This window comes from Dama dama, chromosome 2, assembly GCF_033118175.1.
Source record: "Dama dama isolate Ldn47 chromosome 2, ASM3311817v1, whole genome shotgun sequence".
Lineage (NCBI taxonomy): Eukaryota > Metazoa > Chordata > Mammalia > Artiodactyla > Cervidae > Dama > Dama dama.
In genome coordinates this window covers 43,835,001-43,862,477 of record NC_083682.1, presented here as the reverse complement: position 1 = coordinate 43,862,477, position 27,477 = coordinate 43,835,001, and positions in this window count along the sequence as shown.

The window sequence follows — 27,477 nt, the reverse complement described above, 5'->3', positions numbered from 1 at the left end:
GTTCTTTGAGAGAGGACTTAAACTGTCTTCTGATACACAGGTATTTGTAAACAGGATTCTGTCTTTGTCACCAAGTTTGCATTAGCTAGAAAAGGACTAGTCTTAAACAATAACCCTTACTTACGAAGTTTCTACCAGAAAATCCTTCTCCAAACTCTCCACTAAAAGGTGACGTGGACTCTGAGACATGTCACATTGCTGCATACTAACATAACACAAATAGTTATTTCTAGAAAAAAATGTTGCGATGGCAAACAATCCAAAAATGTTTATTTAGGATCAATGAAGCAGCAGCAGAACTATCTTAAAATTAGAAGATGGCTTCCCTGGTGATTCAGTGGTAAAGAATACACCTGCCAATGCAGGAGACACAGGTTCGATCCTTGATCCAGGAGGATCCCACATGCCGCGGAGCCACTAGGCTGATGTCCTACGAATATTGAGCCTGCGCTCTAGAACCCGGGAGCCACAGCTAGCGAGCCCACACACCACATCTGCTGAAGCCCGTGTGCTTTGGAGCCTGTGCTCTGCAACAAGAGAAGCCACCGCAATGAGAAGCCCAAGCGCTGGAGATAGAGAGCAGCCCTCCCTCGCCACAGCCAGAGAAAAAGCCTGAGCAACAACAAAGAACCAGGACAGCTGAAATAAATAAATAAATAATTTGGGGAAAAAATTGAAGAGACTTTATCTACCCTGAGATATGAAGAGAGTGAGTAGACTGCAAACTCAGAGAGGCGATCACTTACAAATTTCTTTTAGGAGTGAACAAGGTTTAAATCCTGGAGTAGGATTTTTACAAGTTAAGCACTTCCTAGGTCCAAGCAGTGTTACTCAAATAATATGCATACACAGAATGTAAAGTAGATGCATCTTACTGCTAAGATGGAAAAATGATTTTTTTTTTAGAAAAATATATCAAACATTCTAGGTTTGTAGGACATTCTTATCTTTTCATTTTCTCTTCATTTTTCTTAAACCATTGCCATCTGCCATTATATATTAAACACTAAACTCAAGTATAAAACAATATCTGCTTTGGTAGAAAATTACATGGTTTGATAGCAATTAAAGTATAATCTTTCATGTTCTTTTATAAGAAGTATTAATAATATTACTTTGGGGCACTCTCAATCTGCACAATTTTGAAAGGCATTGATCTGGGACTGTAGTTGTTGTATAGTTGCTGAGTTGTGTCCAACTCTTTGCAACCCCATGGACAATAGACCCTAGGCTACTCTATCCACAGGATTTCCCAGGCAAGAATATTGGAGCGGGTTGCCATTTCCTCTGCCAGGAGCTGTAGTAGTCTCAGTCTATCACACTCATTGACAAAATCCTGTCTCAGGGATATGGAAGAACATTTTACAGACTTCACATTTTGCCTGGTGAATTGGCCTATATTCAACCCAGGTGAATAGAAGCTACATCCTGGGATAAATAAATAAATATATATATAGTTTTTCATCTCTCAACAGCAAACATAGGCTTCTTTGCTCTTCCTGGTTTATGAGGAATGCTCCTGTTGTCATCCCCTAAGTAGCTTAAATGATTCTTCTGTATAGAATCTCAACGAGAAGGGTACCTCCTAGAATAAGCCTGAGAGTGTGGTCACTTTGGCAAGCCTGATACTCTCTGTCCTGGCTAGAGGCCCACATGTGCATTGCAGATGGCTCTTCATGCCTTCAGATTAAACCAAGATCTGTTTCTTAAAAGACTCCACAGGCTCCTAGAAAGAAAGCAGGAAGTTGTCTATTCACCACTCTGTAGATTCTGATTATCCTCATTACTGGAGGTTGTGCACCTTTCTACTACCAACCACCCCAGGTCACCCTTTTGATTTATGAGGCCTAGCAGAGTCTGGCACAAAGAAGGTAGAGAAAGTGAGTGAACCTTGGTCATCTTTATGCAGAGTGACATCAGAGGATGGATGGCAGCTGGTTAAAAATCAGGAGACACTGACATATCCATGCATTAGTTCTCCCACAAACCCTGAATGACTGTGTGCCCTTGTACAGGTTACTGAGCCTTGCTAAATCTAAAATTTTTCACATTCTGTCCTAGTGGTTCCTTTTCCTATGCTTTTGAGGCTGACTCTGACTGATAAATTATTTCTTCAGATTATGTTGCAAAATTCAATTTAATTCAGTAATGAGGTTACAGTGGCTCTCCCAGGTGGTTTTATACACTTCTTTCCTGAATCATTATATATTTGTTTTGAGTTTGCTGGTGGATCAGTCACTAAAGAATCCACCTGCAACACAAGAGACAAGGGTTTGCTCCCTGGGTAGGGAAGATCCCCTGGAGAAGGAAATAGCAACCTACTATCCTTTCCTAGAGAATCCCACTAGACAGAGGAGCCTGGCAGGCCACAGTACATGAGGTTACAAGAGTTGGACACAACTTAGCAACTAAACCACCACCACCACCATATATTTGTTTTACAGTTGCTACTGTGTAAATTCTCCATGCCTCCACCCCACTTTTATCCTCATCTAATGCAATTTGTGTCTCCTAGAAAGGCAGAACCAGCGCTAGACAGACAGTTTCATCTTGCTTTGTCATTCCAGGCAATTGCTGCCTCTCCAAGAATCATTACAAATGGCAGTTGGGGCTGAGTGAGGCAGGCAGCCCACACTGGCCCCTGACATTATATGACACTGACCTTTCATCCCTTTGAAGTCAATTTTTATTCAAGATTGAGACTATTTTCAATTAATTGTGCTGGTTAATGTCTAAGAGACACTATTTGTTATATTAGTAATCATGATAGATTGTGTCTTTTGTACTTCCATTATCTTTTGGCCATGTAATTTTGTTGGAAGAAAGAAAGTAATTAGGTTTTCTCAGAGTGATTTATTCTTTACAAATATATTCTGCTTATTGTTTCTAATTCTATTGTTCCTTTTCTTGAGAAGCAGAATCATGGCATTTACCATTAAAAAAAAATAAAAGCAGCATAAGAGACATATTCCCATAAAGTCCTCAGTGACATCATGATCTGAATTTGGATCTGAATTATGCTTCTTAAATAATATGAAAACATTAATTTTTCTTTTCTGTGCTGGAGCTTTCTGTCTGAGAGTTTGTATAGTATGGTGGAAACCCTATGCAGTCATACAACTCTGAGTTTAAATAATAATACTTTGCTGCTTTGTGAATTTAGCAAGTGGTTTAACGTTTCACAGCCCCAATTTTTCTGCCCATAAAATGGGGTTAATATTAGCTACCTTACAGCATGTTGTAAGCATTATATACTAGAGCATCCATAACAAGCCTGGCATAGTGCCTGGTAGATTGTTGATATTAGTTTCCTGTCCTCACTCCCTGACTTCACCCTCGTAAATCTTTCCTAAGAAATGTCCCTACTTTGGCAGTCTCTGGTCAAGTCTGAGAGAATGGGAATCTATGACATGTCATTGGGCATATGGTTATGTCTTATTTCAGTAGCTGCAGTCTGGCACAGTCCTGAGTGTCTAACAATAATAAGTAGGTTTTTAAAATATGCATACCTACTTTTATTTTCTCAACGTGAATAATCTTAGGGAGGCAAAAGAAAAAATGGTTCAGAGATGTTGACGATTAAAGTTGCCATCAGGTGTATTTGGAAGCTCTGGGCTCTCTGCCCCCAGGTTGGCCAGAGAGCAACATTTTTTTCAGAGAGCCAGGGCTCATTTGCAGGGCATGTCACATCTGTAGTACAGACATGCCAACTGTGTATCAAAGGTTTGGACTCATGGTCTGTAAATCTGCATGCTATTAAGATCTTACATCTAACAGTGTCTTCAGGGTTAGGGGAAAGTTAATTTGTATATCAATAGCTATTGCCTTGTACCATTTGAAAAGCATATTTATTTGATCTCCCTAATTGTACACATTCTAAATGAATGGTTGCTTAGTATAAAAATAAATCTCCCTCTATATAAACTATAAAGGCAGATACAAAGTCTGAATTGGTTTATGTGAGAGTGGATGTCTAACTATTTAGATTCTATTTCCAAGTTATTTAGATTCTTTGACCTTTGATTTAACTTGATTTTCTAACAAATCATTTTTGTTTTTAAAGCCTCATCATTGCTATTTGTGGGGGAAAATAACTCCTTCTAGAAGCTTAACTTCTACTGAACTTAACTATGAACTCTCCAATACTTACCATGTGCAAAATACTAACTTGGGCAGTGCAAAAAATGAGAGAAGATTAAGTGAAAGTAATTAGAGCAAAGCAAAATATTACACAAGGTCGTTCAAAGTGAGAGAAGCCCATCCATTTGGATACTGGATTGCAGTGAGGGATAGATTTAAGGATGGCTTTTGACACAAAGTCACCTACATACCTGTACACACATCTTTAATCTCCTAGTAACACTTATATAGGCATACCTCCAAGATGTTGTGGGTTTTGTTCCAGACCACTTCAGTAAAGTGAATATCTCAGTAAAGTGAGTCACGTGAAATTTTTGGTTTCCCAGTGTGTGTTACAATTATGTTTACAATATACTATAGTTTACGCCCCTTCATGGATCACAACCTTGTCATGCAAAGGGCCTTGCATAACTCAATGGAGCTATGAGCCATGCCATTCTTGGCCGCCCAAGACAGTTGGGTCATGGTGAAGTGTTCTGACAAAACATCATCCTGAAAGAGGACGCTGTTAAAGTGCTGCACTCAATATGCCGGCAAATTTGGAAAACTCAGCAGTGGCCACAAGACTGGAAAAGGTCAATTTTCATTCCAGTTCCAAAGAAGGGCAATGTCAAAGAATGTTCAAACAATTGGGCTCATTTCACATACAAGTAAGGTTATGTTCAAAATCCTTCAAGCTAGGCTTCAACATTACGTGAACCAAGAACTTCCAGATGTACAAGCTGTGTTTAGAAAAGGCAGAGAAACCAGAGATCAAATTGCCAGTGTTCATTGGATCATGGAGAAAGCAAGGAAATTCCAGAAAAACATTTCCTTGTGCTTCATTGACTATGCTAAAGCCTTTGACTCTGTGGATCACAACAAACTGTGGAAAATTCTGAAAGATGTGGGATTACAGAGCCCCTTATCTGTCTTCTGAGAAACCTGTGTGCAGGTCCAAAATTACTGTGGATGGTGACTGCAGCCATGAAATTAAAAGATGCGTGCTCTTTGGAAGGAAAGCTATGGCAAACCTAGACAGCATATTAAAAAGCAGAGACATCACTTTGATCCATGGGCTGCAAAACAGATGCTGTCTCAGCAGACATGAAAACATTAATCCCATCTCCACCAGAGCTCTTGGGTGACCAGCTGCATTGTCAATGAGCAGTAATATTTTGAAAGGAATCTTTTTTTTTTTTTTTTCCTCCTGAGCAGTAGGTCTCATCAGGGGCTTAAAATATGCAGTAAACCATGTTGTAAACAGATGTGCTGTCATCCCAGCTTTGTAGTTTAATTTATACAGCACAAGCAGAGTGGATTTACATAATTCTTAAGGGTTCTGTGATTTTCAGTGTAGTAAATGAATACCGGCTTCAACTTAAAGTCATCTGACCAAGAGAGTCAGTCTGTCTTTTGAAGCCTTAAAGCCAGCTGTTGACTTTTCCTCTCTACCTATGAAAGTCCTACATGGAATCTTCTTCCAATAGAAGGTTGCTTCAACTACATTGAAAATCCATTGTTTAGTGTAACCAACTTCATTAATTATTCTAGCTACAATTTCTGGACAATTGCTTTAGCTTCTACCTTAGCACTTGCTGCTTCACTTATGACTTTGATGTTATGGAGATGGCTTCTTTCCTTAAATCTCATGAACTAATAACTTCTGCTGTGTGTATGCTCAGACACTCGGTTGTGTTTGACTCTATGCGGCCCCATCGACTGTAGCCCACCACTCTCCTCTCCGTGGGATTCTCCAGGCAAGAATACTGGAGTGGGTTGCCATTTCCTTCTCCAGGGAACTTTCCTGACCCAGGGATCCAAACTGCCTCTCTTCCATCCCTGCACTGGCAGGAGATTCTTCACCACTAGTGCCATCTGGGAACTCTGCTAGCTTCCAATTTTTCTTCTGCAAATTTTCTTCTTCAAATTTTTCTCAGCCTCAATAGAATTGAAGAGTTAGGCTTTGGCTAAAGGAACGCTTTGGCTAAAGGAACACTTTGGCTGATTTGATCTTCTATTCGGGCCACTAAAACTTCCTGCATATCCGCAGTAAGGCTACTTTGTTTTCTCATCATGTGTGTGTTCACTAGAGTAAATTTTAATTTCCTTCAAGAACATTTCCTGGGACTTCCCAGGTAGTCCCATGGTAAAGAATCTGCCTTCCATGCAGAGGATGCTGGTTCAGTCCCTGGTCAGGAAACTAAGATCACACATACCATGGGGCAACTAAGCCCATGTTCTACAACTAAGACCTGATACAACCAAGTATTTTAAAAAATTAAAAAAAGAAAAAAAAGAACATTTCCTTTGCAGTCACAACTTGGCTAGCTGGTACAAGAGGCCTAGCTTTAGGCCTATCGTGGTTTTGGGTTTAAATGAGTGATGTGTAACTCTTCCTTTCACTTGAACACTTGGAGGTCATTGCAGAGTGACTAACTGGCCTAACTTCAATACTGTTTTGTCTCGAGAATAGGGAGGCCTGAGAAGAGAGGAAAAGCAGGAATGGGTTGTCAACCCATTCACAACCGAGTGTCTGAGCATACACACAGCAGAAGTTATTAGTTCATGAGATTTAAGGAAAGAAGCCATCTCCATAACATCAGAACATACACAGTTTTTATCGATAAAATTTGCCATGTTATATGGGCACAGTTCATGTGCCTTAAAACAGTTACAATAGGAGTATCACAGGTCACCATAACAAGAATAATAATGAACAAAGTTTGATGTGTCATAATATTTCACTGGTGTTTTACATATGCTGTAAACTCCACACTACATTATTCATACTTTTGTTCAAAGTACCAATTTATATACTAAGGAGATTTAAATAATATGAAAAAAAATTATATACTTACCCACAGAGTCTCCCTTGCAGTGATTATTATTCTTTTGTATAGATTTATGCTTCTTTTCGGTATTGCTTTCCTTCTGCTGCAAAGCCTCCATTAACACTTACTGTAGTGTGGATCTGGTGATGGTAAACTTTTTCAGGTTTTGTGTATTTGACAAAATATTTGTTTAACTTTCATTTGTGAAAAGTATATTTGCTAGGAATAGACTCATATGCCTGGGTATTTATTTATTTATTTATTTCTGATAGCAAAATTATATTTTACATTGAAAAATATTCTTTTTCCAAAGATTGCCTGAAGGAACACTACATATTTGGTATTCCCACATTTAAACTTGCCGTGTTGAGTATTCCTGAGTGACCCCACAGGTACATGGTATGGTATCTATGTCTGTGAATCTTGGCTAACCTTGAATCTATTATTACAAAGGATGTGTGTTTGCTGTGCAGAGCGAGCTGGGTAATTTACATTAGATGCTAGGCTTTGTATTTTACCTTATTTGATGTTGGACAGTTTTATATTCCTAAATATATTCTTGAGATTTTTCCAAGGTCACAGTTAAGTTACATGGGAAGAGTGATCTTTTTTGACTGATTTTGTCTTGTTTTGTATATCAAAATGACATTTAATCTAAGGTTAATCCATGGCTGATCTTTTCGCATACTCTATTCAAAATCCTGTGAATTACCTATTTTCCAGGTAGGATGGTGGGAAGAGGCACTCTTCCTGGCTCTGCTTGACTAGTGAATACTCTCCCTTTTATCTTTTTGTAGCTCTTTTTCTGTTCTCAGGCAGGTTTCTTCACACAGATGAATACTCATGGGTGGCCACTGAAGATTTCTGAAATTAATGCATCGTCTCTTGTATGTGAAACCCCTTGCTCTCCCAGACTCTCAGCTTCATCCTGTCAATTCAGGAGTCTCTTGGGCTCCATCAGTGTCCTCACTCCCCACATCTCAACCTAGAAATTTTTTAAAGGGAAAGACTGGGGCAATCATGGGATTGACCTTGCATTTTTCCCCATTTTTAGGGATCACTACCCTTCCTCACCCCATGTTCAATATCTTGAAAGCATTGCCTCATATATCTTGTGCGGTTTTTCAGTTGATTCAGATGGGAGGTGGGAGGAAAGTCTGAGAGGGAGGGGATGTGTGTATACCTATGGTAGGTTCATGTTGATGCAGGGCAGAAAGCAACACAATACTGTAAAGCAACTATCCTTCAATTAAAAATACATAAGTTTTTAAAAAAGGAAAGCTAAATCTATTCCTTGTTTCACCATTTTGGCTGGAAGCAAAAGTCCAATTACTTGTATTTCAATATTTTTATGTTAATTATAAATTGTGACTCTACTTTGTAGAACTGGTATCAGTTTTCATTGCACTAGTAAATTAAATTATTGTTTCAAGATCCCTGTGCTTCCCTAACATTACACTTGCATCAAATAACACAACATGCTCTCTTCACTGAACATCCCCTTCAGTTGTCTCTTCCCTAGTCATATTAGCATGCACACCCTGAGGTCTCTCCGCTTAAACATTAGGTTTTTAGAAAGGTCTTTCCTGACCCTTGCTTCCCATTATCTCGATCAAGCATCTTCATTTTTATTATGATCTCTGCCATTTCTAATTTTATTTTTGTTTACTCATTTAACAATTATCTATTTCATTTGAGTTTAATCTTTCTCTTCCCAGTGATTTTTGTTTGTCTTTCCCTCTAGCGGGCCAATTTTCTTAAGGTACTTTGTGTCTAGCAGGGAAGACAGACGTTAACAGTTTCTAACCTAAAAAGCACCAGGCAGGAGAAAATTAAGGTGGTATAGAAGTTTTTAATAAGGGGATCTAACCTGTGTTAGGTTTTTCTGAGACAGTAGTAGTTAAGCTCAAAGACCTTAAAGATAAATAGCAGTTAGTAAAGAGTGACTGAAGAAAGGAAGAAGGAATTGTTATACTTAGCCTGGAGAAAGAGGCTTGTTGTGGAAGCTAGTGGGCATAGAAGGAAAGGTAATAGATAATATTCCTACCTTAAGTTTGAATTGGACTTCCCAGGTGATGCTAGTGGTAAAGAAACTGCCTGCCAATGCAGGAGACAGAAGAGATGTAGGTTTGATCCCTGGGTTGGGAATCTTCCCTGGAGGAGAACATGGCAACCTACTCCAATATCTTGCATGGAGAATCCCATGGACAGAAGAGTCTGGAAGGCTACAGTCCATAGGGTCACAAAGAGTCGGACACGACTGAAATGACTTAGCATGTATGCGCTCAAGTTTGAACTGTTACCATGTTAAAGAAGAATTAACTGTAGTCTCTACTGCTTTCAAGTTCAGAGATAAGACAAGAACCAGCATTGGTGGTATAAGGGTGAGCATAGCCGCCTTCCAGAGATAAGACAGGGGAATTAAGCTGATAATTAAAGTCAGGGGATTTTGACACAATATCAGGAAGATCTTTCTAACACCTGGAAATGTCCAAACCAATTACTTTCAAAATATAACAAGTTCTCTGAAATTAGGGTGCTCAAAGATTGTATGATCAATGTTTGAAGGTATAAATAAGCCTAATTTTGCAGTAGTTCCAAATGCAATATTGTAGTCACAAGTACCCTGAAATATAATTTATGCTGGGACTTAGACTAGCAGTTGAATTTATTCATTCATTTATTTGACAATTATATAATAAATACCTCCTAGATGCCAAGTATCATTCTGGGTACAAAGTGAACAGAGGAGCTCAAAATAAGCCTGATCCAAGTCCTAAAAGCTTGTAATCCAGGAAGTGTCAGGTCCAGATATAATAGCAAGGTTTCACATTAAATATCCTCAACTTAGCACTGTTCTGAGACATCTCTGTGTTGCTTAGGGTGGCAAGTATAAAGCTTACCTTGAATGGAAGAAGAGTGCATCAGTGGATACTAGATTTAACTATCTCTCACACGTCTGAGCTTCTGTCTGGAACTTTTCCTTACAACTCCTCCACCTTGTTAACTAGTACTTACCCTGTAAGACTCAGCTCACACGTCACCACCTTCAGAAAGTAATCCTTGAACAACCGTCACTACTCCTAGCTGATACTTATTTTCTCCTCCTGGGTCAGCGCTATTCCAGGACAAATGGTCATCCTGGGAAGGATGATTTGGCATCATCTCAACATAAGCTCTCATTGTTTGTTAAACTTTTGCTGAGGGATAGGAGCTATTAAGCATGTTGTGAGACAAGGATAAAGATAAGAAATGGACCTAGAGACCGTCATACTGAGTGAAATAAGTCAGAGAAGGAGAAGTATCAGATGACATCCTTTACATGCAGAATCTCAAAAGAAATGATAGAAATGACACAAATGAACTTGTTTACAAAACAGAAACAGACTCTCAGAGAATAGTCCCAGGTGGCTCAGTGGTAAAGAATCCACTGGTGGCAAAGAACCTGCCTGCCAATGCAGGAGATATTAGAGACACGGGTTCAATCTCTGGGTCAGAAGTCTCCCCTGGAGGAGGGCATGGCAACCCACTCCAGCATTCTTGCCTGGAAAATTCCATGGGGAGAGGAGCCTAGGGGGCTACAGTCTGTAGGGTTGCAAAGGAGTCAAACGTGACTGAGCACACACGCACAACACACCATAAATAACACATAGAATGAAAGTGTGGCTGCTGGGGGAGAAAGACGGAGGAAAGGGGTAGTTAGAGACTTCGGCATGGACAAGTACACACAGCTGTTTTCAAAAGGGATAACCAGCAAGGGCCTATGGTATAGCGCAGGGAACTCTGCTCAGTGTTACGTGGCAGCCTGGATGGAAGAAGAGTCTGGAGGAGAATGGACACACGTGTATGTACTGCTCCGCCCCTGTGTTGTCCACCTGAAAGTGTCACAACACTGTTACTCGGCTACACTCCAATATAGAATATAAAGGTTTTAAAAAAAATTTTTTTAAATACCCAAATAGATTATATGGTGTCCCAGACTTCTCACTTATCACCCCTCACCTGTCAGTTTTCCAAAGAACAGATCAGAAGCTATTTCTACCACTAGATTTGGGAGGGCTGATGATGTAAAACCCCTTTCAGAGCACTGTCACCAAGGTGATCCGTATGTTAAATGCTTCATTAAAGCATCTCAAAACTCGCCTTCAGTCAGTAACAGTGGTAAGGGAAAAAGTATTTGCATCACCAATTATCTGACTTTAGGCAGATTCAGTTTGTAACATTTCTTTTTTTTTTTTTTCCTACTTTCAGTAAAACATAAAGTAAAACAGCCATTTTAAAAGGAAAATAAAGGAGTAGAGACAGAAGGCCCTTCTCTTACTCAGGACCATTCTTTTCCATTTCATTACCACCCATACTATGTTCACCAACTGGGCATATACACTACTCAAAGTTGCTTTAAGTAGAAAAACTCTAATTTTGTAATCCTCTGACCACAACCTCCACTGTTTGGGGGATTAGCTTTTTAATTATTTTTATTACACCTCTTCAACTATGCAGAATTCTACAGTATCCAGTTAATTGTCCTATTTTTTCCTTATCCACCAGCCTCTTCTTCATTTCTTATGGTCCCCTATTTCAAGCACTTTTGCCATCTCTATATTTCCTTGCCCCTTTGCCCAGAAAATATCATGCCTTAGTTAGTACAATTCTCTCCCTGGGTCAATGGCTCCATGTTCTTGAAATTTGTTTAACTACAATGGCACAATGAAGCAGAGAAATTGCTCTATAATTCATGACTATAATTCATGCCAGTTTTAACTGGCAGTTTTCCTGTGTTTCTCTGATTAGCTGTCTTTCCTACTTTCTACAACTACTATTTTAAACCCTCTCTATTCTCTCTAAACTTTTGATCTCTTGTCTCACTTCTAGCAATTTCAACAGGTAAAACTTTTTCTATTTTGCAGGACAAAATGGAAGCCATCACAGGGAGACCACTTCAACTTCCCGTTTCCAACTTCATAAATCTTCCTGTGTCTTCACCTCCTTTTCCTCCTTCCCTTCTGTTAAAGGATGTATTCTTCCTCCAATTAAACTCTTCCTGGGTTATGAATTTCATACTCTTCTTTTTAGGAAACTTTCCTATTGACTAACTTCTTAATTTCTCCTATTATTTTTGTACTATCTGCCTTCTACTGGATACTTTACATTACCATTAAACACCCTCTCCCACCACTAGAGAAAAAACATCCCTGAATTTTCTCACCCCTTTCAACTACTCTCCAGTCTCTCTTCAGCCCTTTATAGCCAAATATCTGAAAAAGTATCCATTTCCATTTCTTGCAAGCTAAGTACCTTCAGTCAAGTCTGACTCTTTGCAACCCTATGAAGTGTAGCCCTCCAGGCTCCTCTGTCCATGGGATTCTCCAGGCAAGAATACTGGAGTGGGTTGCCATGCCTTCCTCTAGGGGAGACCTTCCCAGCCCAGAGATCGAACCTGCAACCTCTTGGGTCTCCTGTATTAGCAGGTAGGTTCTTAACAACTAGCATCTCCTGGGAAGTCCTTCCATTTCTTATCTTCTATTAATTTCTCAGTCCACTCACTTTGGTTTCTATTATTCAAGCAAAACTAGTACACTAAGCTCTCCAATGACCTCTGGGTTGATTATATTAGTAGATACTTTTAGTCTGCACCATATTTGACTTTTCTGCAGCTCTTCACATAGTTGAACATACACTATTTCTAGAAGTACCATTTTGTTTTGGCTTTTTGACACTGAATGCTTCTGTTCCACCCCTACCCCCACCAACCTCTGCTCTCTTTGGTCACTTCTCTCTCTTCCTTCCTCTTTTCTATGGGGGTTATATATTAAATAGCCTCAGTGTTCTGTCCTGGGCTTGACCCCATCCCCTTTCACTCTTTCTCTCTCTTTTCTTGTTATGCTTTCTACCTTACCAACTTAATCCACTCTCATCATTTTAAATACCATATGGATGTGAACTGCTAACTTTATAATACATAAAGCAGTATATATTATATTTCCCAAATATGTCTATTAAAATTTAGACCTCTGTGTCCAAATGCTATTCAATATTTTCTGTAGGTATTGGATAGGCAGCACAGATTCATTATTCCAAACTGAAATCCTAATTCCTCCCTTCTCCAAAGTGATCATGTCTATGGTGCAATCTAGCTTAGTAACTGTAATCCATACCTGATAGCTGCTGAAGGCTGAGAATATAGTATGACTTGAGAAATCTCACACTTCTTCAACATCAATGCCCAAGTGAATCACAATTTTGGTAGTTCCTAGATTCTGTGCTATGCTGCGCTATGTTTAGTTGCTCAGTCGTGGCCAACTCTCTGTGACCCCATGGACTATAGCACTCCAGGCTTCTCTGTCCCTGGCATTCTCCAGGCAAGAATACTGGAGTGGCTTGCCATGCCCTCCTCCAGAAGACAGATTCTAAATATACTAAAAATCTATTCATTTATTTCCATTTAAACTATAAAAATCCTGTTAAATTCACCATCATCTCTCACCCATCTGCTACAATAGCCTCTGATCTGGTCTTATATCCACAGCAAGTGAGTGAGTGAAAGTCATTCAGTTGTGTCCATCTCTTTGTGGACTATACAATCCATGGAATTCTCCAGGCCAGAATACTGGAGTGGGCAGCTTTTCCCTTCTCCACGGGCTCTTCCCAACCCAGGGATCGAACCCAGGTCTCCCACATTGCAGGTGGATTCTTTACCAGCTGAGCCACCAGGGAAGCCCAAGAATACTGGAGTGGATAGCCTAGCTCTTCTCCAGTGGATCTTCCCGACCCAGGAATCGAAGTGGGGTCTCCTGTATTGCAGGCAGATTCTTTACCAGCTGAGCTACCAGGGAAGCCCCATATTCACAGTGACCACCTCCAAAGTTCCTCAATGATAATATGTTACAAGCAAAGTTGATCACATTGCTTCCTTACTTAAAATGCTTCTATCTCTTTCCGTGTATCTTTGTTGAGTCCCAAATTCATAATATGCTTGTCTTTAAGGCTCCAAGTGACCTGGCTCTGCCTATATCTCCAGTCTCATTTTGCATCACCTTCACTTTCACCGTGTATAATCCAGGAACACTGGTTTGTTGTCAGTTACTTATTTGGGTGGAGAACTCTTCCCCACCACAGGGAATTTGCTCCTGCTATTTTTATGTCTGGACTTCTCTGACTGCTCTCCTTTTTGCCTGGCTATTGCCCTTCAAATATCAGTTTAAATATTTCTTAATGAGAAAAGATTCCCTAGGACTCTAGAATAGAGAAAGTTTGTTTATTTTATATCTTACAGTGTTGTCTACCTATCTCAATAGAACTTCCCACAAATGCAATTAATTACTATTATTATTATTGGCTTGCCTGATGGCTCAGATGATAAAGAATCTGCCTGTAATGCAGGAGACCCAGGTTCAAAGTCTTTTTTATCAGGTTCTGGAAGTGGCTCCTTTTAATTAACCTATCACTAAACACAACTTATATAACCTATCACTAAACACAACTTATATAACTCCAATATACAATGGTAGAATTAAAAGCTCCCCAGTCAAAGTACCTTGAGAAGGACTACAACATCACCTATGGAAATTACAGTCAAGAACACACACATAGAAATATTATTCACCCATAAAATGGAAGGAAATTCTGACATATACTATAATGTGGATGAACATTGCTAAGGTTGACTTATGCTAGTGAAGTGAAAGTTATTCACTCATGCCCGACTCTTTGTGACCCCAAGGGCTATACATACAGTCCATAGAATTCTTCAGGCCAGAATACTGGAGTGGGTAGCCATTCCCTTCTCCAGGGGATCTTCCCAAACCAGGGATCGAACCCAGGTCTCTGACTTATGCTAAGTGACATAAACCAGACGTGAAAGGACAATTTTTAAATGAGTTCACTTATTTGAGGGACTCAGAAGAGTCAAATTCATAGAAAAAGGAAGGACAATGGTTGTTAGCAGATTCTGGGGAGAGGAGAATGGAGAGTTATCATTTAATAGATACAGGATTTCAATTTGGGAAAATGAAAAAGTTCTGGAGACAGACGGTGATATTTGCACAGCAATGTGAATGTACTTAATGCCACTGAATTCTACACTTAAGAATGGTTAAAATGCTACATTTGTTATGTATATTTTACCACAAATAATTTTTTAATTAAAAAATAAAGAAAACCATCCTTTCAGAAATGTAAAAATGAAAAGCTCACAGTAGTTTTTGTCCAGAGCAGATGTTAAATTATCCTGGGCAGGAACTGTGAAAGCTTCCTGCTGTGGAAGTAGGTTCCTTGGTTATTGAGTCTGCCAGACTTGAAGTATCTCCCCTGTTCATTGGCCCCCGTAATTTTGATTTTGTGGGGGGGGGGGGTTGGTTTTTTTCCTGCCCACTATCCACATCAGAAAGCAGCAAGAAGGAGTGTGCTTTACTTAGGGCAGCTTTAGGAGACTGAGTATTGTGTTAGAAATTTAACAATCATAGGCTCTTGTGTACAAAGCTTGTGGTTTCTTGGCAAAAACATTCCTTCAAAACCTTAGTAGAAAAATGAGAACACTAACTTAAAAAGATATCTGAACCCCCATGTTCACAGCAGCGATATTTACAACAGCCAAGATATGGGAACAACCTAAGTGTCCATTGACAGATGGATGGATAAAGAAGTTGCAGTATATAGATACAATGAAATATTATTCAGCCTTAAAAAAAAGAAATCTTGCCATTTGACACAACATGGATGGATCTTGAGGGTCTTATGCTAAGAGAAGCAAGTCAGAGAGAGAAAAACAAGTATAGAATAATCTCGTTTATACATAAAATCTAAATAAAATATGCACACACAAATAAACTCATAGAAAAAGATTGGGTTTGTGGTTGCAGAAGTGGGGAAGCGGGGTGGCAGTGGGAAGAAAGATTGGGCATTGGATGAAGGTGGTCAAAAAGTACAAAGTTTCAGGTATAAGATAAATAAGTACCAGGAATATAAATAGGACATGATAAATATTATTAATACTGCTGTATGTTATAAATGAAAGTTGAGAGTAAAGCCTAAGAGTTTTATTTTTTTGTTTGTTTTTTTTTTTTTTTTTTTTATTGTTAGTTGGAGGCTAATTACTTCACAACATTTCAGTGGGTTTTGTCATACATTGATGTGAATCAGCCATAGATTTACACGTATTCCCCATCCACACACACAATTTTTTTTTCTTTTTCTTTTCCTGTATCTCTATGAGATGACGGATGCTAACTAAACTTACTGCAGTAATTGTTTCCCAGTATATGGTAGAGAAACCATGATGCTGTACATTTTAAATTTATACAGTGATGTATGCCAATTATATCTCAATAAAACTGAAAAATCACAATAAAAAGGTTAGTATACTTTTTGTTTCTAGACAGTTCCATGCAGAATAGCCACACACAAAGACATCTTTTGGACGAATTTCCATAGAGATTATGGGAAGTTTTTTAGAATTTTATTGTGTTGTTTGCTCTGCTCAGCTTTCTTTCCCTTAACTTAATGTCAGCTACCCTAATGCCGTCTGAAACTAAAGCTTTGGCAAGATGGTTGGGAAGCTAATAGTCTTAAATGGATATTTTCCCTCTGGCTGAATCTGATGAAAATGTTATATCATGCTCTTTGTGGAATAGAACCAGTTGACTTTTCCAGCCTTGTAAGGTCCCAAATTAATGGCATTTTAATCCATTAAAAAGCAGGTCAAGGGTAGGAAGACTTTCCATTAGTAGAACTATAGTCTCTTTCATCTCTATTTGCAAATGGACCATTTCTTGTCTAACTTTAGTGCATGTCTCTTGAAGCACTTTGCTAAAAATTCCAAGTAACAGCCAACTTGCACAAAAATCTGCATTTTTAAAGCCTATTCCTCTAGAGCTACAAGCTTGTGGTCTGTTTCCAAGTTAGCATGTATTTTTGAGTGGCGTAACAAAGGCATTTCTTTCTAGCCTGAACATCTCTCAGCCTGCTACACAACTTGCTAAACTGATGTCACATATTTTGATTTTTATGATGATGGTATTCCACTTTCAGGAGCCAATTTCTATAATAATAGTGTACAAGCTAAGTAAATGTAACCTAAAATATAGTGTGTCAGGATTTCATTTCTTTCTCTTACAACAATCAAGAAGAAAGCTATCCAGGTGGGCAACTGTGACTCACGTAATCCAAATTCCTGGTATCTTATTTCTTTATTATCATTCGAAGTATTATCCCTACCTTGATGTTTGAGGTGTATTTCCAGCCTGTGGGAAAAGGGAAAAAGAAAATGGAGTGAAAGCAGTTTCCTCTGTGATGGGGAGGCATATATCCCTTTGTTCACATCACATTTGCAGAAACAGTCAGTACCTACTACTGACTGCAAGGGAGGTTGAGCCATGTCATTGTTAGGTGGGCATGTTTGATTTAGTCGAAACTCAGATGATTCATTGCAAAAATGAAGAAGAGTAGAATAGAAAAAGATCTGCAGAACCAGCCACTCCAATGAAATCCCACTGATACAGAAATAATTGGGTGGCAAATAATTGCATCATGGTTCAGAATTCAGTTCAGTTCAGTTGCTCAGTCATTTCTGACTCTTTGCCACCCCATGGAATGCAGCACGTCAGACTTCCCTGTCCATCACCAACTCCCGGAGCCTACTCAAACTCATGTCCATCGAGTCGCTGATGCCATCCAACCATCTCATCCTCTGTTGTCCTCTTCTCCTCCCACCTTCAATCTTTCCTAGCATCTTCCCCAGGTCTTTACAGATGAGTCAGTTCTTCACATCAGGTGGCCAAAGTATTGGAGTTTCAGCTTCAGCATCAGTCCTTCCAATGAATATTCAGGACTGATTTCCTTTAGGATGGACTGGTTGGATCTCCTTGCAGTCCAAGGGACGCTCAAGAGTCTTCTCCAACACCACAGTTGAAAAGCATAAATTCTTCAGCACTCAGCTTTCTTTGTAGTCCAACTCTCACATCCATACATGAATACTGGAAAAACCATAGCCTTGATTAGATGGACCTTTGTTGGCAAAGTAATATCTCTGCTTTTTAATATGCTGTCTAGGTTGTTCATAGCTTTTCTTCCAAGGAGCAAGCGTCTTTTAATTTCATGGCTGCAGTCACCATCTGCAGTGATTTTGGAGCCCCAAAAATAAAGTCTCTCACTATTTCCATTGTTTCCCCATCTATTTGCCATGAAGTGTTGGGACTGGATGTCATGATCTTAGTTTTCTGAATGTTGAGTTTTAAGCCAACTTTTTCACTCACCTCTTTCACTTTCATCAGAAGGTTCTTTAGATCTTCTTTGCTATCTGCCATAAAGGTGGTGTCATCTGCATATCTGAGGTTACTGATATTTTTCCCAGCAATCTTGATTCAGGGAATGACAAACCACTTCAGTATTCTTGCCTTGAGAACCCCATGAACAGCAGTTCAGAATTGAACATATGTAAATAATTGAACATGTGTAAATCTGAATTAAAGACTATGAAAGGTCAGTGGAGGCATAGTGCTGCCTTCAGGGAGAAACTGATTCAAAAGAGGTTCCAGATAAAGAATTGATTCCCAGGTGGCACTAGTGGTAAGGAACCCACTTGCCAATCAGGGGATGCAAGTTCGATCCCTGGGTTGGGAAGATTCCCTGGAGGAGGGCACGGCAACCCTCTCCAGTATTCTTGTCTGGAGAATCCCCATGGACACAGGAGACTGGCAGGCTGTAGTCCATAGAGTGTCAAAGAGTCAGACATGACTGAAGTGACTTAGCGGGTATGAAATCTGCTAGGCTATACATAATTGCATATGGACATAGAGACATTTAAGTTTCTTTGTCAGTAGAAGCAAGAGTGAGTCATGCTTTTGAAATTTCCAGTCTCAGATTCTTAGAGAGCAGGCAGAGTCTGAAGGTTAAATTCCACAGAAAGCTGTTGAGGAGGAAGAAAAGACAAAAGTCAATTTTTATTTTCTCTCATGCTCCTGAACTTGTTTTCCATCCAGTCTAGCATAAAACCTTTCCTACTCTAGACAGAAAAAACATGCAACCTAAATGTTGGGGATTATGTTTTATTCAGTGGATTTTCTGAGGACGGAAGCCCGGACCAGAAGACAGCCTTTCAGAGCTCTCTGAGGGACTGCTCAAAGGAGATAAGGAAGGAGCCAGGATCACAGAGTTCAAACAACAACAACAGAAAACAGGTAGTGGAAAATGAAAAGACTACTGTCAGTTAAAGAAAATCAGACATCTCTAGTTAATGACATAGTGCTTTTCTATGTATGGGAAGATGCAGATTCTGGGTTCGTTGGAATCATTGCTTTGATATGCACCCTCTGGTAGCTCAGATGGTAGAGCATTTGCCTGCAGTGCAGAAGGTCTGGGTTTGATCCCTGGGCTGGGAAGATCGCCTGGAGGAGGAAATGTCCACCCACTCCAGTATTCCTGCCTGGAGAATTCCATGGACAGAGAAGCCTGGCGGGCTACAATCCATGGGGTTGCACAGAGTCAGACACAACTGAGCAACTGACACAACAACAACTAACTACCTAGGGACAGTAGCCTGCTTTTCTACATCCTGAATCCCCTCAGGATGCACAGAGGCTACTAGCTTGATGGCTGCAACATCCTTTGTGTACCAACAAGACAGCCAACATTTTTCATCCACACTGCACTCTGGGCAATTAGAATAAAATTCTCTAAGTGCTGATTTTCCACTTGGAAAATAACCTAAATTGTTACTGCATGCTAGAGTTTCATTCACTCATTCACTAAATATATTTTGAGCTCTTACTACATGCCAGGCTTTTGGTAATGAAGAAAAATGTCCTGTCTTCAGTGTGCTCAGAGTTTAGTTGGAGAAAGAACCTAGAAAATAAATCATCAAATTCAGCCTGATAACTATTCTGAGGGGGCTTCCCTGGTGGCTCAGATGATAAAGAATCCACCTGCAATGCAGGAAAATTGGGTTTGGTCTCTGGGTGGGAAAGATTCCCTTGTCCAGGTAATCTATCTATCCTAAGAGAGGGCTACACGCAGGGGACTACAGGCTCACAAAAGGTTCCTGATCCCACTGGGAAGGAACTTAAAGAAGAAAGGATACTCATCTTGAACTTGGAGACTAAGTGAGCATCAGTATGTCGGGTGGGCCAGGAAGCAAGAACACCACGTACACATGGATGAGACTCTGAGAAAAAAGAGTATATTTGGGAGAGAGAAAGAATTAAAGAAGTCTGAAATTCCATGTCAGTGTAGAAAAGGAAGTAGTGCATAAAGATTATTGGAAGAGAAGTTGGGAAATTTATTCTCCTCTGGGCTTTAATTTCTTTCACTCAAAATAATTACTGAGCATCTACTCATGTTTCAAGTCCTGTACTTGGCCTCAGCATAATAAGAATGAGCAAAAACAGAAATGTAAGATAGACATTAATCAAATAAACTCATAAAAATATATAAATATATGCTATCAGACTGAGCAATGACCCAGTGCTATGTGTGTGTATGGGGCAGGGGTTGGTGAGCTCAAAGGGCTGAGAAAAGGATTTTAGTCTCCTAACAAATTAAGTAGAAGTTAGAATGGTCTCCAAAGCCTTTCCTATTCAGATGTTTTTTTAAGACTTTATTTTTTTTGTTTGTTTGTTTTTTAAGACTTTAAAACATACTATTCAACATGGATTGTAATAGTTGTAGCTTAAGATTTTTATGGTACATTTAGAAAGTGAAGGAAGACTAGAAAAGAAGTCCCATCTTATTTCCTCAACATTGCAAAGATGTTTGAGAATGCAATCAGAAACATGGAAGCAGGTGCTAAGATCATTTTTTGGGGGTGGGGGGCTCCTGGGACACTTCTATTTAAAACTTAAAGAACAATTAAATAGCACACACACATCCAGGAATTATTTCATTAATGGCTGCATTCAGCAAATGCCACATGATAAAAAGAAAAATAATGATAACTAATAGACAAGACAGACTTTTGAGAACGTGCACTGTCTTAGCACACTAGTAATTTCCTACAGACCTCAGATTGTTGGAGAGAGTCATGCCAACCATGACTCCATTTGGGGGTCAAAAGTTTTACGGCTCAGAACACATGGAAATTCTAATTCAGCAATGACTAAAGGGTGTAGAGGAAGGAAATGCCTCAGTGACCTTGTTACTGCCCCTGTGATTCAATTCCCTTATGTATAAAATTAGGATGAAGTTAGGAATGGGCCTACGCATTTTACAGAAGAGATTTGAAGATGAAATAAAAAATAATTAGAGGGGGATGGGCAGAAGAAATGTAATGAGTTTCTATAGAAGTTAGAGGCAATCAGTATTTCTTACAGTTATTTTTGTGTTAAAAATAAATGTTCAAAAAAACCAAATTTTCTTTAATAAACATGGCAATGGTACTTTTATTTATTTGTTTTTCATTTTAAAAATTGTCTTTGCAGTGAAATTTTGTTTAATCTGTGTTGATTTCCATTTATTTTTGCTTTTTGAGATTTTGTTCATCTATGACATTCGGAAGTTTGGGGAAGTATTCTATGTAGAGCAGTTCTGAACAAGAATTTATTATTATTCATTTTTATTCAACAAACTTTTACTGAGCCTCTTCAGTCTGGCATTCTTAAATTGCTTTCACATTAGCAAGTTTTACTTTCCAAAACGTATCTTACCCTTGAGGGTGTAAGAGGCTCTCCAGCTTCTTCAGTTATTTCTCAGGGAATTGACCCAGCGGTGTGAGTGCACAGTAGACATTCCTAAAGGCCTGAATCAGAAGATGGTCTACACTTGTTTTTGTGTAAAAATGACAATGAGTCACTGTCTGGAACTTGTCGCCAGATTTGCTAATGTTAAGCCTTTGGACCATTTCTTGCTTGTTCCCTGAGGGGCCCTTCTTCCTTGACAAGGGTCCCAGGGACAAGGTGTAGCTGCCTTTTCTCCTTAACTTGGCTGGCAGTTATTTACACTTTTAGGATTCTTCTGCCCACTTTACCAGTTACACTGCCTACTGGGACAAGAGTTTTCCTACCTTCTTCTTTTCTATTTGTAAGAAAAATACACAGGCTCTTTTCCATTTTTGAGTTTAATACTCATGACTCCTAATAAATCAGACAGGGATACCCAAAACAGTAAATTCAGTCAAGTCACAAAGGTTAAGAAAGTTTATTGAGTTCTATCTGGCATGATTCCTCGTCTTATAATTTTTGACTTCTTGACAGAAAAGTTAAGTAAAACTTCCAACTTTTATATCTTAATGTGAATTTCCTCAAAATTCTTTCTCTCAGACTGGCATATCTAACCAGGGAAAGAAAATTAGCATCAATTAAGCTACTTTAGGGGCTTCCCAGGTGGCGCTAGTGGTAAAGAACTCACTTGCCAATGCAGGAGAGGTAAGAGACATAGGTTCAATCCCTGGGTTTGGAAGATCCCTGAAGGAGGGCATGGCAACCCACTCCAGTCTTCTTGCCTGGGGAATCAATCACACAGACAGAGAAGCCTGGCTGGCTACAGTCCTTGCGGGCTAGGCCATAGAGTTACAAAGAGCTGGACACCACAGAAGTGATGTAGCACATGCACGCAAGTTACTTTAGGGCTAGAGTAGGCCGAATAGTGACCACCCAGATATATCACATCCTAATCCCAGGATCCTGTAAATATTATTTCTTATATAAGACAAAGAGGGTTTTGCAGATGTAATTAAGGATCTTGAAGTGGGGAGATTATCTTGAATTATCTCAGTTCAGTTTAGTGACTCAGTCATGTCTGACTCTTTGCAACCCTATGGACTGCAGCACGCCAGGCCTCCCTGTCCATCACCAACTCCCAGATTAAACTCACGTCCATCGAGTCGGTGACGCCATCCAACCATCTCATCCTCTGTCGTCCCCTTCTCCTCCCACCTTCAATCTTTCCCAGTATCAGGGTCTTTTCCAATGAGTCAGCTCTTCGCATCAGGTGGCCAAAGTATTGAAGTTTCAGCTTCTTCAGCATCAGTCCTTCCAATAAATATTCAGAGTTGATTTCCTTTAAGATGGACTGGATTGATCTCCTTGCTATCCAAGGGACTCTCAAGAGTCTTCTCCAACACCATAACACAAAAGCATCAATTCTTAAGCGCTCAGTTTTCTTTATGTTCCAACTCTCACATCCACACATGACTACTGGAAAAATCAGAATTATCTAGGGGCCCTAAATACAATCGGAAGAGTCTTTATAAGAGAGAGGCAGGGGGTGATTTTGTTGTAGGATGTGGACCTCTTCCAGGGCCCGAGTCTTGTCTAATACATGAGAATGAATTGTCTGAGGAGACACACGTGCTGACAATGTAAGAGACTTTACTGTGAAGGGTGCTAGGGCAGAGAGAAGCGGGGTAAGGGAACCCGGGAGGACTGGTCTGCCACACTGATCACAGTCTCAGGTTTTATGGTAATGGAATTAGTTTCTGGGTTATCTCTGGGCAATCACTGTGACTCAGGGTCCTTCCTTGTGTTGTGTGCATTGCTTAGTGAAGATGGATTCCAGCAAGAAGGATTCTGGGAGGTTGGTAGGACATTTGGATTGGCAAATGCCAATCCCTCCTCTCTCCTTTGACCTTTCCTGAATTCTTCTGGTTGGTGGTAGCTTGTTAGTTCTACATTCCTTACTGGGACCTCCTGTTGCAATATAATGCATGCAAGTAACTATCATCTTGTCTGGCCAGGGTGGGCCGTTTTGGTCAGTGGTTCCCCTAACAATGACATATACACACTGGAAGAGGAGAAGCTGTGTGATCATTGAGGCAGAGTGAAGTGATGCAGCCCTAAATCAAGATACGCATAGAAACAAGTATATTATCAAGGGTGAAACAGATCAGCAACCCAGGTTGGATGCATGAGACAAGTGCTCAGGGCTGGTGCACTGGCAAGACCCAGAGGGATGGGATGGGGAGGGAGGTGGGAGGGGGGATTGGGATGGGGAACACATGTAAATCCATGGCTGATTCATGTCAATGTATGGCAAAAACCACTACAATATTGTAAAGTAATTAGCCTTCAACTAATAAAAATAAATGAAAAAAAAAAAAAAAAAAAGATACACCAGCAGAATCAGGTAGGGGCAAGGAGCAGATTCTCCCCAAGACTCTCTGAAGGGACTGTGGCCCTTGATTTTCACCCAATCCTCTGACTGCACACTTCTGACCTCCAGAACTGTGAGAGAATAAATTTCTATTGTCCAAATCCACTAAATTTGTGACAGTTTGTTACCACAACCCCAGGAAGCTAATATAGGTGCCCACTGGTCCAAACCGCATATCCTATGATTGTGGTATAGGTGACACCCATAAGAAGAGTCCTTTCCCCACTAGTTATTTTCTGATGATAATTATCAAGCTAATCAGAAATGGCCTTTGGGCTAAGATCAAATATTGGTATGGGGGCTTCCCAGGTGGCACAGTGGTAAAGAATCTACCTGCCAATACAGGAAACAGAGGAGACGCAGGTTCTATCCCTGTGTCGGGAAGGCCCCTTGGGAGAGGATATGACGACCTGCTCCAGTATTCTTGCCTGAAAAATTCCATGGACACAGGAGTCTGTTGGGCTAATGTCCATGAGGTTGCAAAGAGTCAAACATGACTAAATGACTGAGCACATAAGCAGAAACTTTTCTTTCATTACTGGAAAGTTATACTTGAGAAACTGGAGTTTGAGGGAGCCACAAAAATAAGGATAATATGCTTAACTATTAATGCTATTCATTTATCAAGCATTCTGAAGTTCTGGCTATATGACAATCTTTGTCCAAAGTCCTGAAATAAACAAGATCTCTGCCCTTAAAGAGGTCAGTTGATGAAGGGAAATAGACACACACACACACACACACACACACACACACAACTAAAATAATATGTGGAAAATGGACTAATGATCACATGTCTGGAGTATTATAAACACACTGAAGAATGCATAGACTACAGGATGCATCTGTGTGAACACAGAGGCAGGGTGGGCCAGGGAAAGCTTCATGGCAAAGGTGTGCCTTTGAGCCGACACATAAGGGAGCTAACTGGTAAAGCAGACCGAAAGGGAAAACTTTTATCAGTTTTTTTCAGTGGATTTCATATTTTGAGGGATGCTGTCTACCAAAAAAGAAAGTTTCTGTATTTAAGTAATAAATAATAGATCAAGAACATCTCTAACTGACAAATAGAATTTATAATTAGTGTAGGATGATCACTACTATTTTAGTATTATTTCAGCCAAGAGCAAAGGTATTTGTCATTTGATATTTTTTCCTGTAAAGTTTTTTTCCAGGTAAAAGTATGATTTTTTTAAATTATTATTTTTAGAATACTGATACAGCTATAGGATTCTCTCTCTCTCTCTTTTTCATCTTTATTGTGAGGTTCTTACTCTTCCAGTTAACATAATGCTTTGTTGAGATATAATTGACATGTAACATTGCCTATGTTTAAAGCATACATCAGGTTGATTTGACCCACTTATATATAGGGAAATGATTATCATCCAAGCCTTGCTTAACACCTTCATCACCTCACATAACTACCCTTTTTGTGTGTATTAAGAGAACATTCAAGATCTATTCTCTAAGCAATTTTCAAGTATGTAACAAAGTGTGGTAATTACCATTACCATGGCTGTGTATTAGATCTCAAAAAACTATCCATCTTAAAATGGGAAGTTTGTATTTTTTAACCAATGTCTGCTCATTTCCCTCTCTCCCTCAGGCAAATTTCTTAATCTATTTTAGCTTCAGTTAAGTTCAGTTCAGTTCAGTCGCTCAGTCGTGTCCAACTCTTTGCAACCCCATGAATCGCAGCACGCCAGGCCTCCCTGTCCATCACCAACTCCCGGAGTTTACTCAAACTCATGTCCATCGAGTCGGTGATGCCATCCAGCCATTTCATCCTCTGTCATCCCCTTCTCCTCCTGTCCCCAATCCCTCCCAGCATCAGGGTCTTTTCCAATGAGTCAACTCTTTGCATGAGGTGGCCAAACTATTGGAGTTCCAGCTTCAACATCAGTCCTTCCAATAAACACTCAGGACTGACCTCCTTTAGGATGGACTGGCTGGATCTCCTTGCAGTCCAAGGGACTCTCAAGAGTCTTCTCCAACACCACAGTTCAAAGGCATCAATTCTTCGGCACTCAGCTTTCTTTACAGTCCAACTCTCACATCCATACAAGACCACTGGAAAAACCACAGCCTTGACTAGACGGACCTTTGTTGGCAAAGTAATGTCTCTGCTTCAGTTTCCTCAGCTCAGAAGTGAGGCGGCTCATGTCCACATGGAGAGCTCCGAGAATGAAGTGGGATTTTGTACATGAAGTACCCAGGACAGTGGCTGACACAGTAAGTACATAGAGAGAGCTGGCTTCATTATTTTTGTCATTTATTTTTTTCTGGAAGTAGTTAAACTTTTATAAAAATTGTCTTTTATTCTATTGTTCTTCAATTGCTTCACTCCTCTCAACTCATGACAAGAACCAGCTCATTTTGCCAGAATCTCCTCACCTCCCATCTGTTGAAATTGAGGCTGGAAGATGGCTTCTTAAGGGTGAAATTTGAGGAATACTGATGTGTCTCAGAATTCAACCTGCCTCCAGTGGTGACGCTCCTTGGGTTCTCCCTTCCCTCGTCTTCTGGTCCTTCAGGTATCACATGGTTGATAAAAACTGGCTGTTACTTATAAATAATGTGCTCCCTAGCTCCAAAAAGATTTGAAGCAGTTTTCAGGATTAGATCATGCATAAAACAGTAAAGTTATATGTTAAAAGAGATGACAAGAGTATTAGAGCACTTTGTGAATTATAACTGGGATTTGATACAGATTTGTTTTTTGAACTGAGGATTACAGTCATTAATCAGTTCACAAAATTAATTGAGATAAGTACATTCCATGAGGTAAAGAAATTATGATTTTTGTGGAATTTTTAGTTTCAACGATATATTATTGCATGTTTGTAAAATGTATTTCGCTTAAAAAAAAAAAAAAGAGAAAGATAGCTTCAGGGCCATGAGATTAGGCTGCTAGTGGTTTACTTTTTCTGCCACTAGTGGCTAGAGGTGAGAAAGTTCCTGACATAACAGACCTTTCTCCAACACTTACTTTCATCGGACATTCTTTCACGTGCATGATTTTTTGTTTCTTCCCTAATACTGATAGGCTGTAGTGTAGGATAGGTAGCCTGGGAAAATCCCATACTTTAATTACCCTTCACCGGGCCTCTGGCACAAGTCTGACGGGATTCTTATTCCTTAACAGACTCTGATAGCAGGTAGTAAAGCGCACTGAATAGAGAGAATCGGAGCTTCCCTAAAAGCCCCTGAAAATTCCGTCAGTTTTAACCATTAACTCCCCAGACTCTTGACTCAGAAGTTCCTCTAAAGCTCCGCGTAGGTGTTTAGGGATGGGGGCGGAAGGGCGAGGAGAGAGGCTGAGGTCAGGGCTGCGGCACTGAGGGCGGGCTGGGCCGGGGACGCCGGCAGACAGGGGGCTACTTCCGGCTCGGCTCGGGGTTCCGCCGGCGGCCTCGGAGAGGGACCTCTGAGGGGGTGGGGGGAC